The sequence below is a fragment of the Brachyhypopomus gauderio genome, chromosome 4, assembly GCF_052324685.1.
Source record: "Brachyhypopomus gauderio isolate BG-103 chromosome 4, BGAUD_0.2, whole genome shotgun sequence".
NCBI classification, from domain to species: domain Eukaryota; kingdom Metazoa; phylum Chordata; class Actinopteri; order Gymnotiformes; family Hypopomidae; genus Brachyhypopomus; species Brachyhypopomus gauderio.
In genome coordinates, this window is record NC_135214.1 from 27,303,359 (window position 1) to 27,328,158 (window position 24,800).

Sequence of the window (24,800 nt, forward strand, 5' to 3'; positions counted from 1 at the left end):
GATATTTTAAGCATTTTAATTTTTTTTCCCTAAACTTGATGAAATTAGATTTTGGTACGGGTGATTGAGAGGGTCAGTTTTTGTCTTTTTGACATTTGTGAAAGAACGAATTCACCAATGAAACTCACGTAAAAGTACAGGAGTGTCAGTACAAACCTCTTGTGATTCCTGTGATGTGTGTGAATTGTAATCTAAAAAATACTGCACTTTGTTCTTAAATAAAAGCTCATGAAGGCAAATATTTGGTTTTTGCATGAATGTCAAATATATGATTTTTAAACTAAATTTGGAGTGCACTAGGGCATCTAAACCCCACTGACAAATTTCAGAAAAGTATCCAACTGGAACAAAAATGCATGCTACAGAAGCAGAATATTAGGCTTCAAGAGTTTTTTTTTAACTAAATGAAACTTATATGATTCTGTTAAGCCATAATTGTTGAGGGACTTAGGAGAGTTTTTGGCCTGGGATGACTGATTCAACCTCTATTAGAATTAAGCACGCTAAGAGCAGTTAATCTATCTGAGTGACGTACCCTGTGTGGGTGAGGGGATGTTTGGGTGACACACACAGTCAAGGCCAATAATTGTCTACTGCCTAAAAGATCACAAATAGCTATCTTAATCTTTTTATAGCAATGCTTCCTGAGTCACACCATCGTCGGGAGGTTTGCGGTGGCAACACAGCCTCTCAACTTTGCAGCGGTCATAGAGAGCGCATTTCCAAAATTACATTTCCAAAAACAAGAACCCAGTGTTTGTCATATACTCCGTCGTACTATCTTTCCTTCTTGTCTTCATTCGTCTTCAGCTACACGCTTGAACCTGACTTACACGTAGCTGCGTCTGTTAACCACGTCTTAGCGACTTCTGAGTTTAATGAAGCGTAGCACGCCCCTTGTCACAACCAACGCTAAAAATATATACCTTGCGCATTAAGATCATAGAAACGTACGCTTAACCTTTATTGGAACTCTCGTTCAAAAGTGTAAAATTTTAATAGTTGTACTATCTGAGGTACCCCAACCGCCGTCTTTACAGACAGGGGCTAACCGCTAGGGCTGAAAATAACCCCGCTTGCCTCTCACCTCTGGAGAACTCGTTCTGTGTTGTGTTTAAACCTCTTTTACCACCACTGGTTCGCTTTCGCACATACAGGCATCACACACCTGATGCTGTACCGTTTGCCAAAGCTTCGCGCAGGGTCTCCGAGCTGCCTGTTAGCGCCAGTGTGCGCAGTGTGTGATGGTGCGTGTTAGTCAAAGTCTTCCCAGCCTAGACAATTACTTCGCACGAGAACCATGAAGGGCAGCATGGCACTCCTGCTCCCCCACCACGCTCAAACACCCGTGGACTCTAATCAAGGGCTAGACACACTCCACACATCTTTAAAACATCTGAGGCCACGTCTGCAGTGGTCGCCAGAAGGCCGTTTTCATCCCCTCAGATCTACAGCCCGTTCTACACAGCCACAACCGACACTCGAGTCAGTTCTAATAAACAGAAGGACAACAGACAGACACTCAAGTTAGGCCCGATAAACAACAACAGAGAGGGCTGGAAAAAAAAGCAAACAACCAGTCAACGTTTACTGGTTTTGGTTTTTTTCTGTTTTTTTTTTACTGTTTGTGAGAAAAGCATTTAGGAGAGGTTAGTAAAAAGGTGCACGCTTGCTATGTGGCGAGGATTGGGGTCAATAACGAGGTTCTGTCATTAAGCAGGCGTCAGTCAGACATCCATTCGTAATTGATGAATTTCTCCAGACAAGCACCGTTACTATCATGTGGGTGGGAGGAGCCAACTTGGAGGCGGGGCCACACCCGGGTTTGCTGAGGCCAGCATCTGTCGCCCTGCCTGTCAGACAGCCTAATGCTGGAAATTGATTGGTTGAGGTATTTACGCACTTTCGTGGTCGAACAACTCTACAACCCTTTGGATATGCAAATAGGAGAAAAGAGGGGGAAAATGGGGCCAGACTGGAGAATGCGGTCAAGTGAGGCTTAATATGCTTCTGAATAGTCATCATAGGTGGGGCTACATGGTACTTTGAAGACCACTGACTGCTAGCAGCAGAATGGATACTACTTGAACATTTCAGATATAACAAACAGTCCTGCTATCATCTTCTGCATCTCTGTTACCAGGAGATTCAAAAGCATACAGGAAGTGCATAATAGCAGAGATATACACTCCGCGGCAATAACCTTCAGACGTTCTCTAGCACTTGATAATCTTTACAATTGATTGCCACAAAATATGTTGCCCCAGAAGCTGATGACAACACAGAACAGGGGATGTTGACATCTGGACCAGCAGACAGCGCTTGGTTCCACCCAGTGAGCAGGAGTAGTCACACCAGCATAAATGAACTGCAAAAAAGAGAAGGGGAACAGAAAAAGAGGGTGTGGGTGGAAACAACAAAAAAGGAAAAATGCAGATGGAGGTATTATTTTTCTTTTTGTATCCCATCTAATTGCAATCATAGGCAGATGTCTGGAAGTGTGACAGCATCAGCAGAATTGCTGCTGAGAGCACAGAATCTTTGTCTAAAAATAATCAGACGTTCTGGGCTCTGCTGTTTGTTATAATGGTAATCGATGCTGGAGGCTTTGAATTCCATCAATTTATAGATCCACTCTGTTCTGCCTGGTGACTGCACTGCCTCTAAACCCCTGCTGCATACACACACAAACACACACACACACACACACACACACACACACACACACACACACACACACACACACACACACACACACACACACACACACACACTTAAAAAAGAACACGAATCCACAAAAAAAAAAAAAAAACAGTGGCACTATCCATACACACAAGTAACCATGTCTGCATGTAAATGGTACCCACGTTCACACGGACATGTGTGACACACATGCACACACAAATGCACACAAGGTCATTATCTATGTGCTGACACATAAACATACACAGAGTCCCATAACAGTATTCAGACTTGAATGTAACAAACAAAAAGACGTATGGCAACACACACACACACACACACACACACACACACACACACACACACACACACACACACACACACACACACACGGCTGCAGTGAGGCAGAGCAGAAGGGCTAGTGTGTGATTAAGATAACTGTAGTTTCTTTTCATATGCTGCTTATCTCCTCCATTTCTCTGTAAGGCAGGAGATTGTCCATAGCTGTTTCAGATTAGTGCCGCTCCTAAGACGGCACATTTGAGAGAGGGGATCGATCAATAAATCAAATCAACACAATCAATACCGCCGATCGCTGCAGTCTAGTCTACCCCCCCCCCCCCCCCAACATTATTACTGGCACCGTTTCCCTGCACCACCCCCAGGCCCAATCCACGCAGTCTTGTCACTGATGAGAAAAGGGGTGTGTGTGGGTGCCTGGGGGGGCGGGGGGGGGGGGGGGGGGCAGATTGAGGGTGGTTCCACTCTCAGCTTTTTTGGGGGTGATCCAGGATTCAGGATGCTGGATAGCATCCCTGGCAGAGATGGAAGATGATCCCTTATCTGCCCTGGCTTGGGGGTGGGGGTGGGTGCTGGCTTCTCGCCACTGTAGGCTGCCACACTAGGACAGAAGACTCTGTATATGTGACCTGTCTGTACAAACGAGATCATCTGAAGGATATGACAATAAGTCAAGGGCTGATATATTCATGGAGCACAAAGTGATGTGCCTCATGGATCCTCGGTGCTGTTAAAGGAAATTATAAAACTCTAAATCATAACATATAAAAATGCAGTTAAGCATATGACACAAATGCTACATGTGTGTGTTCTCCAGTGTTGCAATCCTCCCCAAAAATGATTAAACCCAAGGGCATGATGAAGGGCAGACATGTCGTGCCCTGGGAGTGCGTACTGCATGTCACAGGACATAATACACCAAGGGGGATTTTGGGTGTTGATTTACAGGGTGCCATCCCAGAAAGTCTCATTTCTGACACTCTTCTGAAGCTGCCGGCAGAGGCCGGGAAACGATCCCGAATAATTAATCTCCAGTCACTCGCTCCACCTCTGCGCAGATGACGAGGGGACGAAGATCTTAAGAGCGCAACGAGCAGCACGCCAGAGTTACAAAGAGCGGCGAAGGTGTGACTAGTGTTGTCAGCCATTAAGTATCACGGTGCACTTCATTTAGGAGTTTTAGCACTTTGAACACTGCAAGCCATCAGCACCTTATCTAAAACACATATTCTCTCCCTTTGGGTTTCATTATAAAAGTTTCAGGTAAACAGGAGAAAGAAAATGAGAACCAGTGACCTGGTAGTGGATTTAGAGAGGATGTAGTGGATGTAGACCTGGTAATGGATGTAGAGAGGATGTAGTTGATGTAGACCTGGTAGTGGATTTAGAGAGGACATAGTGGATGTAGACCTGGTAGTAGATGTAGAGAGGATGTAGTGGGTGTAGACCTGGTAGTGGATGTAGAGAGGATGTAGTGGGTGTAGACCTGGTAGTGGATGTAGAGAGGATGTAGTGGGTGTAGACCTGGTAGTGGATGTAGAGAGGATGTAGTGGATGTAGACCTGGTAGTGGATGTAGAGAGGATGTAGTGGGTGTAGACCTGGTAGTGGATGTAGAGAGGATGTAGTGGGATTGTAGACCTGGTAGTGGATGTAGAGAGGATGCAGTGGATGTAGACCTGGTAGTGGATGTAGAGAGGATGTAGTGGATGTAGACCTGGTAGTGGATGTAGAGAGGATGTAGTTGATGTAGACCTGGTAGTGGATGTAGAGAGGATGCAGTGGATGTAGACCTGGTAGTGGATGTAGAGAGGATGTAGTGGATGTAGACCTGGTAGTGGATGTAGCGAGGATGCAGTGGATGTAGACCTGGTAGTGGATGTAGAGAGGATGTAGTTGATGTAGACCTAGTAGTGGATGTAGAGAGGATGTCGTTGATGTAGACCTGGTAGTGGATGTAGAGAGGATGTAGTTGATGTAGACCTAGTAGTGGATGTAGAGAGGATGTAGTTGATGTAGACCTGGTAGTAGATGTAGAGAGGATGTAGTTGATGTAGACCTGGTAGTAGATGTAGAGAGGATGTAGTTGATGTAGACCTGGTAGTGGATGTAGACCTGGTAGTGGATGTAGAGAGGATGTAGTGGGTGTAGACCTGGTAGTAGATGTAGAGAGGATGTAGTGGGTGTAGACCTGGTAGTGGATGTATCAAACAAATATATGGAACAGGCATGTAAGCAATTCGTGAGCGAGAGTGTTTTCCTCGTGGCTGTGTACTCCATCACTCTAGATTTGAAACAATGGCAATGAGATTCAAGTGAAGAATGACTGCTTTATATAATATGGTCCCTTTTTTCAACCAACCAACATGACTGGACGGATTACCATCATCTCAAACAAAACCACAATTGTTTCATAACCTGGACGCAGAAATTTAAGTGGAGCCATTTTCAGGTCCTGCTTAATTTACAATTTTCAATATTGGGGGGGGGGTTCAGTCAGGATCCTCAAGTACAGTGTTGAGACATGGTCAGATCTGAGGAGCAACAATGCTTCAGTGCCGTTCTGTGGAGAATTCACCCAGCTGCCAATGTTGGCAACCACTTTATTAATAAAGGCAGGTTAGCCAGTGAAACCAAACAAACATATTCAGTCTTATGTGGTGTGCTTGGGATCAGGAGCAGTTTGTTTTTCACTCCAGTACAGGTTAATCTTTGTCGTTGTCTATAAGTACAGAAGTAATTTGACCTTTACGTTTTACCAGTGGTCAGCACCTCCTGGTAAACCTTTTCCTCCGAGGTCATTCTTTATGGGAGCAGCGATGGAATAAACCCTATAGAGACCACTCGGCAGGCAAAATCTCAGGCCCCCCTCGCAAATGATCTCCTAGTACATTTTTTATTTAAGCTAAAAGGTACGGGGCCCATAGACGAGTGCCTACGCTGCCTGTTTGGTAATCCAGGATCCTATGAACGTCACGCCGGATGCAAACTGCACATCTAGAATCAAATGTCACATCTAGAATCAACCTCTCGACCTTTTCTCTACTTTCATTGATGATCTGGTGACATAACACACAGTTGCCTAAGCTGTCTCATTCTCACCGTGGTAAGAATATGATCACTATCCATGTGACACCCCTAATCAATCAGTCTAATTTACAGCCGAACAACAGATAAATACAGCACTGCAGAGTGTTCAGCATTCTTTTTTATTAGTGCTGATTTTCGGAGTGTGATTTTAATTCATCCCCAGTTAGTCTCCCAACATTGCTTTGTACAAATGTACATTTTGTGTACCAATTTCCTGTATATTATACATACTGCATCATAATAACGTAATTTTCAACTCTGCGTTTATAATCTGTGCACACGTGTCATTTTTAATGCGCGGCCAGTTACTGATTGTACATTGACATTGACATGGATGGAATTAACATACACACTTTTTCGGAGAGTGAGTGAAAAACTCACAAAAAGGGGTGAGACTGCGGTGCCGTGTGTCCCAGCCGAGAGCACAGCTACTCTTCGCCCCAATGAGCCCAACCTCGCGTGGGCGAAATAAATAAATAAATAAACAAACAAATGTCTTCCCAAAATTTATTGCAGAGTAAATATAACTAGGGTAAGGAGAGGAATATAAATTGGGGCCACTGACATGACAATCCATAACAAACTGCGCCAAATGTGGAGTTTTACCTCTGCAAAGGTGCGGCGACGACACTGGCCCAGTTCTGCACGGCGATCGACGGCGGGTGGGGGGGGGGGGGGGGGGGGGGGGGTGTGGTTGGGGGGAGCAGCGAACGATGGATAACATGGATAACCTGCCATTGTTTATTCTCTCCTAATAAAATGTCAATCTGTTCGCTCCTCAGGTGTGCTCCTTTATTCCTGTTGTTTGTGCTCCTGCCTCTCCCCCCCCCCCCCCCCCCCCCCCCCTCCCCCGCCCCCCTCCACCACCGCTCCCATGCCGATTGCGAGAGGAGATCAAAGCTCCACCGCCGGAAGAGTGTGAATATTTCAGGCGAGGGGAGCGGGCCGAGTTTCATGCCACCTGTGTCATGCTGAACCAGGCCCGGCCCCTTGTGCACACAGCCTGAGCCCACGAGGGCCCCGGGGGGCCCGGCGACACCAACCCAGACCACCTGTCAGAGTCGGGCGCCTTTATTCTTCAACGTGTGTGTGCCTGTGAGCGGGGAAGTGGGAGCAGTGAGATATTCCTCATTTGGGATAAAAATAAGTGGATCTAGAGCGGTGAGATTGGGAATATAACCTACATCGAAGATGTACATTTAAAATGGGGATGTTGGACTCGCTTGCAAGGTTAGAGAATGCAGGAGGAGTAGAGAAGGAAATAACAGATCGGAGTACACGCCAGATCCACTCTCTGGAGCTCATCATTCAGAGAAGTCACGGTCACATTAAAAGGTCATTAATATTTCAATTTTGTGCGCTCGGCACAACCTGAACTTGTGTTGCAGTTTAGGAAAGTGCGGTAAAGTATTTCTTCAAGCTACATAGATCGTTCTGACAAAGACCTGCCAAATGTGCCGTCTGTGATCTAATGCTGGGTGTGTGTGTGTGTGTGTGTGTGTGTGTGTGTGTGTGTGTGTGTGTGTGTGTGTGTGTGTGTGTGTGTGTGTGCAAATGCACTCCAGCGCTTGAGCAACCATCTCTTCTCCCACAGCCAATAAAAAGCCATCCCTAGTGTCCACACCAATCTGAACACCGCCATTCAACAGCTGCCCATGGCAGGAGCATGGGGAGCTTTGGGAGGGAGTGTGTGTGTGTGTGTGTGTGTGTGTGTGTGTGTGTGTGTGTGTGTGTGTGTGTGTGTGTGTGTGTGACCGACCAAACGTGTGTGAGCATTCGCACATATGTTTGTGTGTGTATGTGAGTGAGAGAGAGAGCGAGAGAGAGACCAAATCTGAGCATGTGCACGCCCGTATGTGTGCGGGCATGCGTGTGTTTCAGTGCGCACGTATTGTACACAACATGTAAGGGAGGGTACGACGCACTCAGCTCTCACTGCCGTGTCTCAGACGGGCTGTAAAGCCTTTGCAGCAATTTCTTTACATTCATCTGTGTCAAAGCGCCCGGCACACATTAGCCATTTACATGGGAGGAAACACAATCCATTTGATGCTACGCTGCCCACACGTCCGGAGCGCCTCCCCGCATGGCAGAGCCTCCCTCTGTTTAACTTCCATCTTGTATTCAGAGCAGGCGGGCGGGGGGGAAACAGGCTAGTGCCGGCAACACACTCCATCTTCCCGTAAATCACCATTTAAACTCGCGGCTAAATGAGATCTGCCTAAAAGTAAACACGAGCCACTCAACGTTACGCCGCACCGCCCATTTGTTTGTATTTACTCAGGGATGTCCAATTGATTTTTATTGTTCCCGTAATGATGTATGCAAACGCAGAGCTGGCTGGGGAGAAGTCGCACGCGGTTTTTCCCGTTCTGTTTTGTTGTTTGGTTTTTGTTTTTGTTTTGTTTTGGGTTTTTTTTGCCCCGCCTCCCTCCAAATCAACGGCTTCCAGTGTAAAGATTCTGAGGTAATCAGCCGGGTCAGCTGGCTGGTGCGAGAGGCGCTTGGATGGTGAGCTCTGTGTAAATGTCAGCTCACTCATTACCAAAGCAAACCAACATGGCCGACAGTGCGGTGATAGATGGCTGACCTCAGAGGGAGCGTCCGCGCTGATAACGAAGCTCCCTCTCCATCACCATCCTCCTTATTAATCAATCCATTTATCGCCCATGTATCAGAGCCGGCTCGGATCGGATCGGCGCACGCGCGCGATCACTCACATGCAGGAGGGCTCGAGTCCAACAGATAAACGATGACCGGCGAGATATTAAGAATCCGTTGGTCGGCTTCCGTTGCTGTTTGCGATCTGTGGGCTGAGCTACACAGCCTTCATAATGAACAGCTAATTTGAGACATGTGACCTTTAGGACAAGTAGTGATCATGAGCCTTGATGACAGCTAATGGGGTTTTCTGTTTTTGGGTGGGGGGAGGGGCAGACTCACAAAGCTGCAAATGAACTAGGCCCGTATGGCTGGTAAAATAAAACAGACAATGTGTCACTTATGAACGAGGACGAGAAGAGACTGTGCTTTGCTCACGTCGTCTCTTGCTGGAAGAGCCCGTCAGGAGGCGTTCTCCGCTCAGCCGTGAATTCTCCGGCGCGGGGGGCGACAGAAGCGGCCGCGCTCCAGCACCTCCCATCTGTGGCGGGCCTCCTCGGAGGGGGGTGGGGGTGCCACAGCACCATGGGCGTCCGCCCGCTTCTCCTCGGCCCAGTCATGCGATTCTCTCCCGGGCTCGCTGCGAACACTCGAACGGGCAGAGCGGCGGCAGCGGGGGCCGCTGGGAACGCTGGGAACGCTGGGAACGCTGGGAACGCTTCCCTCCCTCGAGGTGCTGAGAAAGCGGGAGGGGAGGAGGGGGGGGGGTGTTTGGGGGAGAGTCCCAACATCCGAGGAAATGCGAGCCCTGAGCGGGGATGGGGATGAGGGGGGGATCTCGAGCGTGGCTTCGTGAAGTGTGAACCCCCTTCCGCAAGCCCAGCTCTCCAGACAACTAAATCCATCATTAGACGAGTTACACGCACAGGCGGCGAACAGAGGTGGCACAAACGCACGCCACGTCGGCCTGCTGGAATAAGTGGCGTGGAAGCGCCAGAGGGATCCGGTGTGTACAGCCGGCGGCTACGTCCGCACGACCGCCATCCTCTGTACGGATAGGCTGATTTTGGAAGCGTGGCCCCGGTCCGACCACCCACGGCGTCCTGGTCTTTGCTCACACCTATCCGCTGTGCTCAGCTGTGCGCCGAGGACGTCAGGGATTTGGTCTTCTCCTCCTGCAGCTGGAGTGACAGCACCACAGCGAGAGATAGCGAGGGGACAGCGGCTAAAAAAAGAAATTAAGTTCAAACTAAATCAGGAGGCTTTTAGCGGCGTTATCTGAGCCTTTCCGCAGATACCACAAGTTAATTGATCTGAAGCGTCTCAGGAGCCCAGACTCTCCTTCAACCACGCTTCCCTTCCCGTGCACAACTATTCAGGCCCGTCTGGTACCACCATCAGGAATGTTCTCCCAGGATTCCACTGCCGGATCCTTCAGAAGATCTAAAGCGAGGTGGCGAAAGGGCACTGGCCATGTCTGCTTAGCCAAAAAAAAAAATCCCAAAAAAAAAAAAAAAAAACCCTCCAAAACCGTAAACCCACCACAAAGAAAACACCACGCTGCATCCCGATCCATTATTCATTTAAGATACATTTTTCATTTAGGAGAGGAGTGGAGATGAGCAATGATGAATGCATTGCCCAGGATGCAATTTGTATGTAAAATAACACAAGATTAAAGAATATGTTTTAAGTGCAAATGTAGTTCACTGCCATTTAGGGGGGGGGATCTACAGTCAAGGAGCAAGAAAAGAGCCCATGGCAATGCATTCAAAAAATCACTTAGTGCTACTCAGAGAGGCTAAGTAATGGGGCCCAGTACGATCCTGGCGTTCCAGGACATGCCGCTCAGTCTCTCCATCATCAGATGAATAAGTGGACGGCCGTAACTACGAGAGCAGATTTTCATTGATATATCATTTGGCAGGCCATTTGAAAATGCGCGGTAAGTAAACCGAATAACAGTGCATCAATGCAGAAAGTATCCCTTTCTCTCTGTCTCCACTCACTCTCTCTCTCGCTCTCTCTCTCTCTCTCTCTCTCTCCCTCACTCCATCTTTCCTCTGCTCCCCCACTTCTTGCCTCTGTCACTCGAATGAACAGAGACTCGAGCAGAACGCCCACACCCACCCCTACATGCACACACACACACAAACACACACACCAACCCACACCCACCCACACGCACACACACACACACCATCCCACACCCACACACACACAACAACCCACACCCACACACACACATGCATGCACGCACATTCACTACTACTGCATACACAGAGATGATCCCTCGTGTCTCCCTCTCCCTTTATTACACACACACACACACACACACACACACACACACACACACACACACACACACAGCATGCTGTGTGAGCTCTCTGGACACATTTCTCATCAACTTCATTCACAGTGTTTCAGCTCAGTGGGTCTTTGAGCCAGAGGAGGAGGTGAGGGGATCAGGAAGCCCAAACGTGATTCGGCCCCACAGCAGAGGGGCCCTTCCTACTGCCCAAGCACCTGACACAAGAGCCAACACGGAGTCATCAAACATGTAAAAGGCCCTATATGCATTCACACTCTACTATCCATCAGTATTCACAGCCTATGTACATAATACTTACAAAAGTAATATACCTTAATACAATAATATATGGTATCTGTGCATTACCACAAAGCGCAGGATTACAGAGGCCCCAGTGTGTAGTCAGTATCTAAAGTTTTCCTTTTACCACAGGATAACCACTATCTAAGGGACTATCTTATAGTGTGTGTATACACGTGAAGTAAGAACTTAAACCACAGTTTAAGGAACTGTGTGTGTGTGTGTGTGAGCCTGAGGGTGAACATATTTGGCCTTTAGAAACAAATCACCCCAAACAGTTGTAAACACCTTATGGAGAGCCTGCCTCTCCTTTACCCACATCCTCCCTATACTGGACGTTGACCCATTAGCCCCACGTCCCTGATGGCAGGACTGGAGCACGAGGAGGCGGAGAGAGAGCAGAAGTGGGAGGCGGCAGAATCTGCTCAGGTCCGCTGCATCGATCCCCTCCCCGGTCAAGCCCCAGAGGTCAGCCCGGGAGGCGGGGCCTCCCCAGAGGTCAGCCCGGGAGGCGGGGCATCCCCAGGATGGCCTGTGGGTTCAGCTAAAGCACACATGGCCTACACTGACCCTGAGCTCACCTCTCCTGACCCGAGGTGGAAAACATTAGCCACATTTAAAAGGCACAAGGGGAGGACCCGGGACGGGCCAATCAGCACAGCCCGCAGGTGCTCCTCTGTCTCCCCTGAAAGAGGAGCGCAGAGCAATGCCTTGTTTGACTGAAGCCGACCTGTAGACACTTTTATGTGTGTGTGTGTGTGTGTGTGTGTGTGTGTGTGTATGTGTGTGTGTGTGTGTGTGTGTGTGTGTGTGTCCATGTCAGCAGTAATGAAGAGTGACTGCTCGACTCGATGAGGCAGAGGAGCGAGGTATTTGTGCCGGTCAGATTAAAGGCCGGCGGCCTGAGCTGGGAGCGCCGGGCGAAAATACCTGTCGGACCAGTTCAGCCCACCACAGGGAGTGAAAAAGCCGTCTAATTCAGCCGGCGTGTTCGGGCGTCTTAGCTGTCTGGGTTGAGGAGACGGGAAAGAGAGGAATGGGAGCGGGGGTCGGTGGAAAAAGAGAGAGAGGGAGAGAGAAAGAGAAAGAGAAAGAGAGAGAGAGGGGGAGAGAAAGAGAGAGAGAGAAAAAAAAGAAAAAGGGAGGGAAGGAAATTAAATCCGTGGTTTGTAGCCTTCACTCCCTCCCTGACAGGCGTGTTCCGGCTCAAAGCCGCTGGCTAATCCTCACCTCTTCTCCTGCTTGCGTTCCTGTAAAACGACTTCTCACAGCTGCCTCGCAAATGGCCCACCGCGGCAAGCCTTCTCTGACGGAACGCCAAAACACGCACAAACACACGCGCGCACAACAAAGAAAACACCAGCAACAAAAAAAAAACGCACACCTCCGTACACCTCGATAGGAACTCTATAGCTCATTTAACATCCCTACCCCTCCATCGACACGCTCCCAGGGGGACGACGCGCAGGGGGGGAAAAAGACAAAAAGCATAACAGCCCTGTTTATATTGTGGAATCTAAAAATCCCATTTTGCTGGACGCGTATGGACGCCAACTGGGTTTGATAGCCACATCACCTGTGTTAGCAGACCAGGGACAAACTGAGACAAAAATTACATATCTGGGGTTTGTTTCTGTGTGTGTGTGTGTGTGTGTGTGTGTGTGTGTGTGTGTGTGTGTGTGTGTGTGTGCGTGTGTGTGTGTGTTAATAAAGCATGGTGAACTGTTTTGTGCATTTACTGCCTCAGTCCTAAATCCATGTCCTGGTAAAAGGCAACGTGAGCTTTCTATTATAGGTACTGCCAAAGAAGGTGCTAATACATCGACATCACATGCTTGTTTATTTTGGGACTCAACAAATTCAAAGGCTACAAAATATGAGGATGAGAAAGTCTCTCACTCCCGCCTGAACGGTGCTCACACGGGCTCTCGCAATAAACATCTTACTGCCGCTGCTGGCAACAGGAGGTCCTTCACAGGTTCAGGAAGCCCGTGACAACCGAGTGTCGTCGGGCTCGAACAATTGTTTGGCCAAAACGCTGCCGCCCACCATCACCGTGGAGGAGGTGGAGGAGGTGGAGGAGTGGGGGAGCGGCCGCATCTCAGGACCAGCTGGCAGGGGCGTGAAGAGGAAGGCCGAGGAGGAGGAGGAGGAGGTGGAGGACGAAGGTTGGCTCCTGGCAACAGACCGCCCAAGTAGGGAGGGCGTCAGAGTGCGTGTAAGAGAGAAAACGCCTGGTCCCACAGCAGGGCGAAGGAAAAGAGATCTCGAGCGCCCCAACGCCTTCTGTCCTTGCCATGAATAAGCCAGCCGGGAGGAGACGCGTCAGAGCCGGACCCACTCCCCTGCCCTCGCGCTTGGCCTGGGAGGGATCCAGGAGGCTGAGGGAGCAGACAAGGAAGAGGAGGGACGAAGGGCCTAATCCGCCGTGTCCATTCCAGACATCTCCTCCCAGCCCCTGATGAAGAAGAGGGTCCTCCGCGGCCTTTGAACTCAACTCCCACAGGCGAGCGCGACACAAGTGAGAAAACTGCAGGTAATAAAAAGAAAATCAAACTATCCCAGTAAAAACCCAGACGTGATGGCGGAGAACGAGAGAAGGGAGAGATTTATCCCTTCACGGCCTTTTGACACTAAATTAAACCGTCGAGTCCATTCCCCGTGCCAGCTAGTTATCTTTCCGGGCTAATTTAACACTATAATTTACGTTCCATATAAAATACGTCCCGATATGGCGCTGTCGTGGCAGTACATCACTCTCGGCGAGCGCTCCGGTTTCGGCGAAAAGGACAGAATTAGATCATATTCATGATGCAATTAAACACTTCAGTGGGAATCAATGTAAAACTGATGAGCCCTGAAAACAATGCATATGGCTGAGAACATTAGAACACATTACCTTCCCCTGGATCCCCTCCACAGACGCAATTTAAACCCCTCCAACACTCTGGGCTGCCATCACCGCTGCCTCATAACGCGCAGCCATAATAAATGAATTTTTCACAAAATTATTCAACTACTAAATTGCCCATGGTAACTGAATATCAGATGAAAGTGATGTGAATTATTAAGTAGAGATACTGTTTGTTCTCATCCAGAGTGTAATAATCACCCAAATGAGAGAAGGGAGAAGAATAAGGGAGAAAGAGAGAGAGAGAGAGAGAGAGAGAGAGAGAGAGAGAGAGAGAGAGAGAGAGAGAGAGAGCGGGGGGGGGGGAGATGAGATGATGAGAGAGAGTGAGGGAGGAAGAGGGAAAAACAAGAGGGTGAGAGAAAGAGGTTGAAAGACAGTGAAGGAGACTGAGGAAGAGGAAGGGAGAGTGAGGGAGACTGAGGAAGAGGAAGGGAGTGTAAGAGAGACTGAGGAAGAGGAAGGGAGAGTGAGGGAGGCTGAGGAAGAGGAAGGGAGAGTGAGGGAGACTGAGGAAGAGGTAAGGAGAGTAAGAGAGACTGAGGAAGAGGAAGGGAGTGTAAGGGAGACTGAGGAAGAGGAAGGGAGAGTGAGGGAGACTGAGGAAGAGGAAGGGAGAGTGAGGGAGACTGAGGAAGAGGAAGGGAGTGTAAGGGAGACTGAGGAAGAGGAAGGGAGAGTAAGGGAGACTGAGGAAGAGGAAGGGAGAGTAAGGGAGACTGAGGAAGAGGAAGGGAGAGTGAGGGAGACTGAGGAAGAGGAAGGGAGAGTGAGGGAGACTGAGGAAGAGGAAGGGAGACTGAGGAAGAGGAAGGGAGAGTAAGGGAGACTGAGGAAGAGGAAGGGAGAGTGAGGGAGACTGAGGAAGAGGAAGGGAGAGTGAGGGAGACTGAGGAAGAGGAAGGGAGAGTGAGGGAGACTGAGGAAGAGGTAAGGAGAGGTGCAACAGTGTTTCATAATAAATACTGCTATTGATGTAGCGTGGAGGAGATGCTGGTCTGCAGCCTTGGTAGCCTGCTGAGATGATGGCATCGACTACTCCCCATCAAGAGGAAGTGTGGGTTTTCTTGTGGTTGGAGCGTTGAGCAAATTACCAAGCTGTTCTGAGTTTTGTTTGCATGATCTAAGCTTAGTTAATGTTGAACCAATTTGCAAGCTCATGTCTCTTTTTCTGTGCAGAATGTTACAAAGCATTACAGTACATAAAGATGACAAGCGTGCAACAACAAAGCACCTCCTTTCATATAATGCTCATAGATTACATATAGAAATATTATCTGAAACAGGTGATCGAGTACATATGCAGCACTGTGAAAGTTGTGTATTAGCTGAAGACGGTCCTCACATCTACGGCTTCTCCATCAAACTTTATTCAACACCTAAAGTCTTCAGAAAGCAAACAAGCACACTTCGTGCATAGCTGAAGTGCTACAAGTCAAAAAGGGTAAAATTTAAATGTGTGTATGGGGGGAGAAGGGGGTGTGCTCAAGCAATTTAGAATAATTTCTGACAATGTGAGTTTCTCTTGACTCCTCTCCTGAAATCGTAATTACACTTAATGGTGCTTTAATCTGTCGATCAGAGAGGAGGTGAGAGGAGGGGTCACAGTAAAGTGCTCCAGGGGCCACGGCGCGTTAGGACAAACGTGTGAGGGTGCACCACAGCGGCGGCCGGCACAACACACACACACACACACACACATTTCTCCAGGAAACAGGGATTATGAGACCTCACACACACACACACACACAAACACACACACACACACACACACACATGAATACGCATGCACACACACACACACACACACAGACACACACACACACACACACACAGACACACACACACACACACACACTCTCTCTCTCTCTCTCTCTCTCTCTCTCTCTCTCTCTCTCTCTCTCTCTCTCTCTCTCTCTCTCTCTCTCTCTCTATTCTTTCAGCCCACCACAAGAGAGAAAACTGGGCAACTGGTCAACATGTGTGTCCTATCCAAGCAAACGAAGTACATTTGCACGATGTAGCTGCTGAAAATCCACATTTTTGTATGTGCTGCACAATTACAGGAAAGTTAAATCTTAAAAACTTAAAAACTGAAAAACTGAAATATTACTGTTGAAACATAATAGAGAACATAGAATTGTACCATTAAACTAAAGGTCAAATTTATGGCAAAAAAAACATTTTTTAAGAAGAGAAATTTGACTTCCAGTATGACATTAAATTTAGTGACCATAATTGATTCTTGACCTAAAATATCAGCATTTGTCCCTTGTGGATATTTGGCACTCCAAACTATATCCATATATATCAATATGATTTTTTCAGCATTGCAAATGTCTGGTAATGTCTGTCATTTGTGTGGATGTAGCATATGTGGTATACAAATGAGTAGGATTAACCAATATATTAGAGTGGTACATACATTTACCAGTCTATGAAACGCATTTACTAAAGTGTTATTCACCATTTGATATGCATTACTTAAGAGGACACTTAAACCTTTATGTTAGTGCACTTATGACAAAATGTGGATCATCTTCTATGTTTGTGCTGATCTGTACATCTGGTAAGGTGTTTGCAACCTTGAAACCTATACAGTTCCAGTGAAACCCAGTTTGTGTCCCTCAATCAAAGGCAAACCTTCCCAGATCCATGTACCTTCCTAGATCCATGTACCTTCCCAGATCCATGTACCTTCCTAGATCCATGTACCTTCCCAGATCCATGTACCTTCCCAGATCCATGTACCTTCCTAGATCCATGTACCTTCCCAGATCCATGTACCTTCCCAGATCCATGTACCTTCCTAGATCCATGTACTTTCCCAGATCCATGTACCTTCCTAGATCCATGTACCTTCCCAGATCCATGTACCTTCCTAGATCCATGTACTTTCCCACTCCAGAGGGATGTCTGGAGAACAAGGTAACGAGGATGTCTGCATGTGTTTTTCTCAACTGCACTCAATGACATCAGGGAGGACACACAACCAATGCTAATGCAAGAGAAAACAAATGATACTGTTGTACTCGTCCTGATTTGTACTTTCTGGTGAGATCTACCAGAGAGAGAGCAGGAAGTCCAAGACCAAGAGAGATAGATAGAGAATGAGAGAGAGAGAGAGAGAGAGAGAGAGAGAGAAAGAGAGAGAAAGAAAGAGACCTGAACTGTAACACTGGCCTTCATACTCAGCTTTGGCCGTGGATTTTTTTGTGTTCCCCATATGTTGTCGACAGCACTTCACTGGCAAAATGAAGAGGAAAGAAAACAAATCACTCCCAGAGCTGCTACTGTTGCTCCAAAGCCTATCACTGCAGCTCCCCCGCTTGGCCACGTCAATACCGAAGAGTGATGGCAGTTTGCTATACGATTGCCTTTTTTATTTTCTCTCGCCATCCTTTTCTCCCCCCTCCTTTTTTGAGACCCCCCCACCCCTCGTCTAATCAGTGTGGTGGGCCGAAACAAAAGAGGCATTGTCTCTTTAACTGAAGGCAGCACTGTATCACTGCTTCCTTCCCCACTTCCCTGCTTTATTAGCGACGCGGCAGACCACTGTTTATACTAGTGGGTATTCCATGTTTGCTGGAACAATTACAGTATGACAAATGGCCCATCAATGCCATCTATCAGAGGCCAGCTGACAGGAATCCTATATAGAGGGCGGCCGTTCATCCCTGGCTTGCCTTCTCTCGGGTCCTGTGCTTCAGTATCCATGACAACGTGCAAGCCACTAGCCACGCTCGTGTGCGTCGACGCTGCCGGCGCGTGTTGAGAGGGTGACATCCAAGAGCAGCTCTGGAAATTAACCCCCGACACGGTCTACCCCATACGGCCCTAAAACACACAGCGCCTGCCCCCCCCGGATGTAGAGACCCCTCACCGCCGCTACTGTCGCAGCCTGTGGACGCAAGCCACGTGCGTGAGGGGAGACGGCAGCAAATGGGTCTTTCGTGGTACCATACAAGAACTACAACACATGACTGTCCAACACCAGAGAAAGATGGTTCGGTAGCCCGTTAGTGGCCTCTGTTAGCCTGTTAGCGGCTGCCGTTGGCCTGTTAGCGGCGTTGGCGACCGCAAACAGACGCTGGTACGGCGCTCCGCCATGCCACCGGCTTCTCAAAAATCAGGCTTCATCTTCAGAAAACAAGATTGACATTTCATTGAGCGGCCTTTTGCGCTCTATATTAAATACAGAAAAGTATTTGTTTTTCAGCCAGGCCTGCAGTTGTTCATTATGCTTCACCTTTTGGCTTATTGATACAGAGAACTCTGGGGTATTGGGAAAGAACTAAATTGCTTGGGACTTCTCCTGACTAGTAGAATAGATTATATAGCTTTAATAAAGGGGCTGGGGCTAAAGGAAAAAAAGAAGACCTGGCAGAACAGATTGATAGTGAACAGCAGATTTCTGGGGTTTGAAGCTAATTGACTCGGGTCTAAGAACATACCGGCCTAGGAGAAATGAAAACAAAGGGAGGAGTCACAACAGAAGGATCGATAGTGGCGAGGCAGACGTAGACGTCTAGGGCAGACTGGGAGGGTCTGGGTCTGACCCCTGGGCTGACCTGTCTGGCCCCTCTTAGGAACACTAAGGTCTGCGAACGGACTGCAGGTCTATACAACGCCTTAACGCTTAGCACTTTGCATATTATGACCAATCGGTCACGTGTTTGGACTGAAACAGACACTTTAACAGGAGTTTTAGAAACAAGGACATGAATGTATAGATTTAAAAAAAGGTCATCTTATATCTAAAATATACTGGGTTTCACCACAACAAATGCCATTTTAAATCCATTTTAAATCTAAATCCATAAACCCAATATATTAGCGCAGTGGAAGCCTAGTCACTCAACACACAACACAACTTACTCATTTACCACAGTAGTAACTATAGTAATACAATACATTAATATAGTAGTAATAGCTACAAATAATAGTTGTCCTATATACACCACTGAAGACGCATAATCTGCCCAATATATTATAATATGGGGATAAACCAACCCGCACTGGGGTAGGGAAGCAGATGGAGGATTTCACTTTAACAAAAAGACCATTGTGTGAGGGCTGGGCGGCAGCGTGTCAACAGCTATAACCCGTCTGTGACACGGCGGCGTGGCGGGCCGCTCATCGACGTGGCGCCGTCTCGGTGTCACCAGTCGGGGAGCCCACAGTAGCAGCGAGCCTCGTGCTCTCTAATTATCCCCCAACTTCGTCTAATTCAATAAACACAATTCCGATCTGCATACAGGCGCGGCATTCTCGTCCCCTCCGGCTCTGATGGGTCCAAAGAAATCCGCTGAGCGAGGAACAGTGCCACTGACAAAATGAGCGAAACGCACGAGAACTAAAAGCCATTTAATCTGCTATTTAAACGGTGCTTTTAAAAAAAATGTGTGCATATGCGAAGAGGGAGGGGCGGGGGTGCTACAGGCCATGCCCCAGCTGATCCCAGAGCAGGAGTGGCCCGCTTTATGTGGTTCAGTGCAGGTTTAGTAGGTGGTGGAAGCGGCCTTAGAACAGCAGATTGACGCAGTTCTACCCGAAAGACGAGATGAGTCAAGTGCCGAGCGTGCTGTGCTGTATTAATTTAACAGGAGTGAAAATGAGTTTACAGAAAGCAAATATAACCGTGTGAGCGTTATTATTGTGGGGTTGGAGAGCTACTGGAGAGGAAGTTTAAATAAGATCATAGGTTGCATGGAGACTGTTATACGAGGTTTTAAAGTTGTACAACATATTAAATAAAATCTATGAGGAATGAATATGAATAAATACAAATCTTTACTTCTGCTATAACATGTGTAAAGATAACATGAGTTTTCCCTCTATGTAAAAAGAATACAACATTAACATAAGACCTTTGATAATCAGCAATCTAACATGTGATCAATGAGAAGAGATTTCAAAGGCTGTCCCACTGTCAAGGTGAGCTTGAACCGAGTTAATGCAATCTCTCACATGGAAGATATGCAGAACCACTCCCTCCGTCTCCATTGCCTATGCATACAAACACACATGGACACATGCACAGAGACACTGAATGGCATAAGCCTTGATTTAAAGGTCATTAGGTTTTAATTGCATTGCTAATTCCCTGTGGGGATGAGAACCGACACACTCTGGGGAGGGAACAGTGGGTGAGGGGTGCACAAACCATTGAGAACGAAAATTAGAGGGGGGGGGGGGGTGTGTAAAAAGAGAGGGAAAGAGAGAATGCCACCTTATCCCACCCCCACACAGCCCTCATTGGACCAGGGCCGGCCTTAAAGCTGGCTGCACGTTATTAGATTTAACAGGCTCAAATAGCGGCAAGGCCCTCATCGCCATTATAAAGCCTTTATTTTCCCGCCGAGTGCCAAGTCTGCTTTGCGCTAGCTTCAGACTGCCAAAGCCAACAATTACAGATTAGTGAAGCCCTTCTCCCATTTCAACAGAGGTTAATAAAAAGCGACAGGGCTAAGTCTGCTCTGATTAAGTATGCTGAGAGATATTAGAGCAGTTTGTTACATTAGATCATTATTGGATTAAACAGCACACACAACAATGAAATTTTCATTTTCCATTTACAACATGCACACACAGAGCTGGCTTTGGGAGTACACTTGTCAGAACAAAGGCACTATTATAATAAGCACATATTTCTCCCCTCCTTCGGTGTGTAGTCTGCGTAAATCTGGTACACTGAGCTGCAAAGTTCTAAGTCACCCTAGAGTTTGATCTTAATCACTCTGCTATATGAGGAAGCAGTGTACTTTAATTACTCTCACGCAGTGTAACAAGCGAGAGCTTCAGTGTTGGATATGTGTCAAATAAATCAAAATAAAAGCTATGTTTTATCACAAATTAAAGATGAATAAAAAAAACAGCAAAAGAGCTGAGTGTGTTGTATGCTACACTCTCTTTGTTCGTATGAATGATTCTAAAGGTAAATAACTAGTGTAGTGTTTTAGCGTGGATGGAAGGGAGTTCAGACAGCCTTTAGGTCCATCCATCCATTCTCATCCGCTTATCCGAGTCCGGGTCCGGACCAGCCTTTAGGTTTAGGTGTTAAATCTGAAGCCTTCACACTTTGTGATCATCGTTTGAAGCTGATCTGTTCAGGAACTCGTACTCAGCAGCCATAGCCATCTCATTCATGCAGAATATTTAAATCATCTGCTCTACTTTCTGGGGATCTTGTTATATTTACATTAAGCATTATGATTTCTACGGAGGTCTGCTCTGAGGAACAGACCTGCTATATGTACCTCCAACGCATTTCTTCTCCATCTTTATCCTGATGAACAGGTGTCAGTCACAGTGGCCAGGTTCTACATCATTTTCCTTTCTCACTGATCACAGATCACAGAATAAATAATCTGTAATCTACACTTTAGGGAACCCCATTGCCTCTTCTCCACTGCTGACATATAACATTTCCCGCTCTTCCACACAAAGAAGGTGACGTGTTGTTCCTGCTGCCGGGGTTATGACATCCCAACCACGGCCGGTTCTTCACCACCAAACAGCCGCCATTAACACATCAGTCTTTTATGGGCCTTTTGCATTCATTAGTCAGCCCATGATCTATCTCGATCGGACAGAAACATTAACTTTTGCTTGCGTGTGCGCCCTTTCGCCACATTCCACAAACCGTGCCCCTGCTAGGGTTAAGCTGGCGTTCCTTAGGAGAAGACGGAGCAGGCTTCAATTAGCACCTCTCCCGAGGCTCTCCCCTCTGCCCCATTACCTGCCATAAATCCTAATGCTTTACGATAAGGTGCGTAAAATGAGTCATCCATCTGAACAGTAAATAAGAAGTTGTCAGTGGCCCGACGCCAAGCCCGGTTCGCGGCTCTTCATCGCAGGATGCGCCCCGCCAGACTCCACTGCTATTGAACCAGAGCTGAAAAGGCTCTGATAAATCCATGAGCCCACACTCCATCCCTCTGGATGCCGATGCTGCCGCCGTCTGAATGCCGAGCCTACGTATTTCACAATAATTCAGATGTGAAATTGCTCACTAATATGTTGACATACTGTAGCTTGAGACTACCCAGTGCCAAATGTTTCTCTTATCAAGAAGATTATTTTAACTGTTCCTCTGTGATCTTTGCTCATTCTAGCCAGCTTCCTTAGGCCTGTGGCTTATTGAAGTAATGGCCTTTTGATGATGGAAACTGCAGTGCTAAGAGGAGTATTCTAGCTCAGTAGATACAACTGTTTGCACTCTGTGAATGGGGAGAGACGTTCCACAATATCTGTTGCCCAGAATGATCTGCTGAATGAATGCGCAATGCCAGCAATGCAAATATTTCAGAAGTGCTGGGTTGGATTAAATGAGAGAAGCAAGCCCAGAAAGACTGAAATCTTACCCTGAATCACTTGCCATGTTCTTGTCACCACGTCTTTTATTTTCTTTTACAGTTGTCAATTCAGAAAGGCTGTTTAAATGACAGCTTCTGTCACAACAACGAGTACATTTACACTGTAAATAGGGGAAAAATGTCAAAAGCATGATGCTAATTTAGATCTCTTAGATTTCAAACCGATTTAGTACTGTGATGTCAGAAGAACATAAGGAGAGATGATGAAAATATTTTTTAGTTAGCATCAGTAACTGCTATTTTATGTTGGCAAAGTACAAAATAAATGATAGCCCAATGGACAAATAATGCAGAAATCACTGACTACTTTTACCACAACCTTGTATGTTTCAACATTTTTGCTAAATGTTAATGTGTTTCTGCTAATGATAATACGCTTGTAGCAAGAAATAAGCTCTACTGATACTTAGCACCCCAAATGACATCACAAATTACAACACAAATTGCTTTTGTTTAGGATGCATTTCCGCTTAAGAGCATCTCCTTGTTAGCATTAAACAATATTCTCACGGGGTTTTTGTATCCAAAATAATAGACTAAGTGCCTGGACAAATCTGATGAGCAACGCATATGTACGATGAGCAACTTAGCAGTGAACAATGAACGACTTCAAGGAGAGACATACCAATGCTGAACTCCCTCAACTTTTTGTGGCCAGTACCAACATTATTTGATAATTTTGCTTTTACGGTATTTAGCAGATGGTTGTATCCAAAGCAGCTTACCACTGGGACTGAGTACAACTGAGCAACCGAGAAATGAGCCTTGCTCAGAGGCCCACTGGTGACAACGATGTTGGGGCCTTAACCAGCAACCTTGTAATGACTAGTTCAGTAAACACACATTGCTTTTAACACAAAGAGGAACAAAACTACTTGAATTGCATTTTATTTTCTCAAATATTAAGTGCCATTTTATTACTTGAGCTGGTGCAGGTATAAGAAAGCTGGTGTGACGATACTGGTCAGCAACCAGCCAGCCACCCACAAGCTAACCACCAATCTGCACCCAATAATCACACTCCTCACACCTCCCCTGCTCCCAGACACGCAGATACTAGTTCACTGTGTGCACCTGTTTCTTGTCCTCTTTTCCCTATTTGTCCCCGCAGGTCACCGTGTTAGCCTCTGTGAGGGACTGTGCCATGACATGTTGAACCTGTCTCGCTTGCTTCCAAGGCTGCAGTCTGCAACGTTTTCTGCAGCTTGCTTGGCCTTTTGTTTGCTGGTTAAATGAGGGTCTGCTGCTACATGTTGGACACCAACCAGCACCACGTCACAGCTGGACAGCTGGACACATATAAACCAATCTTAAAAGAAGACTAGCCTTACTAATCATCATTTTAACTGTAGTAATATATACATTTGATCAAATTTTTTAACAACAACAAACAAAACTCCAATCGTGCGCCTCTACCTTAAACTCCCTTTGTTTGGCTTTCTTTAACTTCCTTAACTTACATGATGCAACAGTAAGGAACTGGGAGTCAATCAAAAGAGTTGCTCTGTGCAAGTCTGCCGGAGGCTCTCTGCATGCTGGAGGCCACGGGCCCCTCGAGTAGCCGCTCCGTCCAAGGCCGAGCTCTCCAAACGGACTCCCACGGCCGTCGCTCCCCAGTCCAAGCTAATAATCGCAGCCGCTTCGTTTGCACTGGTGCAAGATGACTCCCCCGAAAGACCCCAGCGCATATCAAACAGGCACAGGTCACACAGCGCAGCGGCTGACTGTGCCGGCCAGGGTTGGGCGAAACATTCCCATCAAATTCCTAATTCTGCAGTCGATTTTGCATAGATGTTCATGCTGGATATTGTTATGAATAATATTGTTTTGATGTGGTTTTATTCCCCGAAAGATTACAATAGAAACCAATGCATTTACGCTGCTACTGAGGTATGGCTTACTAAGAAATAGGTGGTCTGGACAAGAGAAGTAGGTGCTGGACCAGAGGGGGGCGCCCTGCACACTGACCCTCTCTGCCTTCTCTACGGCCAGGGTGCAGCGGACAGCCCGCACTCCTTCAGAGGGAGTTGTCTTGGAGCTGGTCTCCTTAAATTCCCACCGAGAAAGAGAAAGGAGGGAAGATTCACAGCTTGACTGCCATGATTTATTCCTTGCCTTTGACAAGTTGGTGAGGTCCACCTACACAGCCCAGTGTGCGTAGCTTTATTTTAATCTACTTTATATTTGCTCTACTTTTAAATGACTGCTCTTGCCTGCCTCACAGAAGT

At 47.1% G+C, this 24,800-nt stretch overlaps 1 protein-coding gene across 3 annotated transcripts in view; it reads right to left on the bottom strand.

The window, feature by feature from the left end:
- cux2b (cut-like homeobox 2b) overlaps window positions 1-24,800 on the bottom strand; it is a 99,116-nt gene that overhangs the window by 57,707 nt on the left and 16,609 nt on the right. The gene's annotated exons all lie outside the window — the stretch shown is intronic.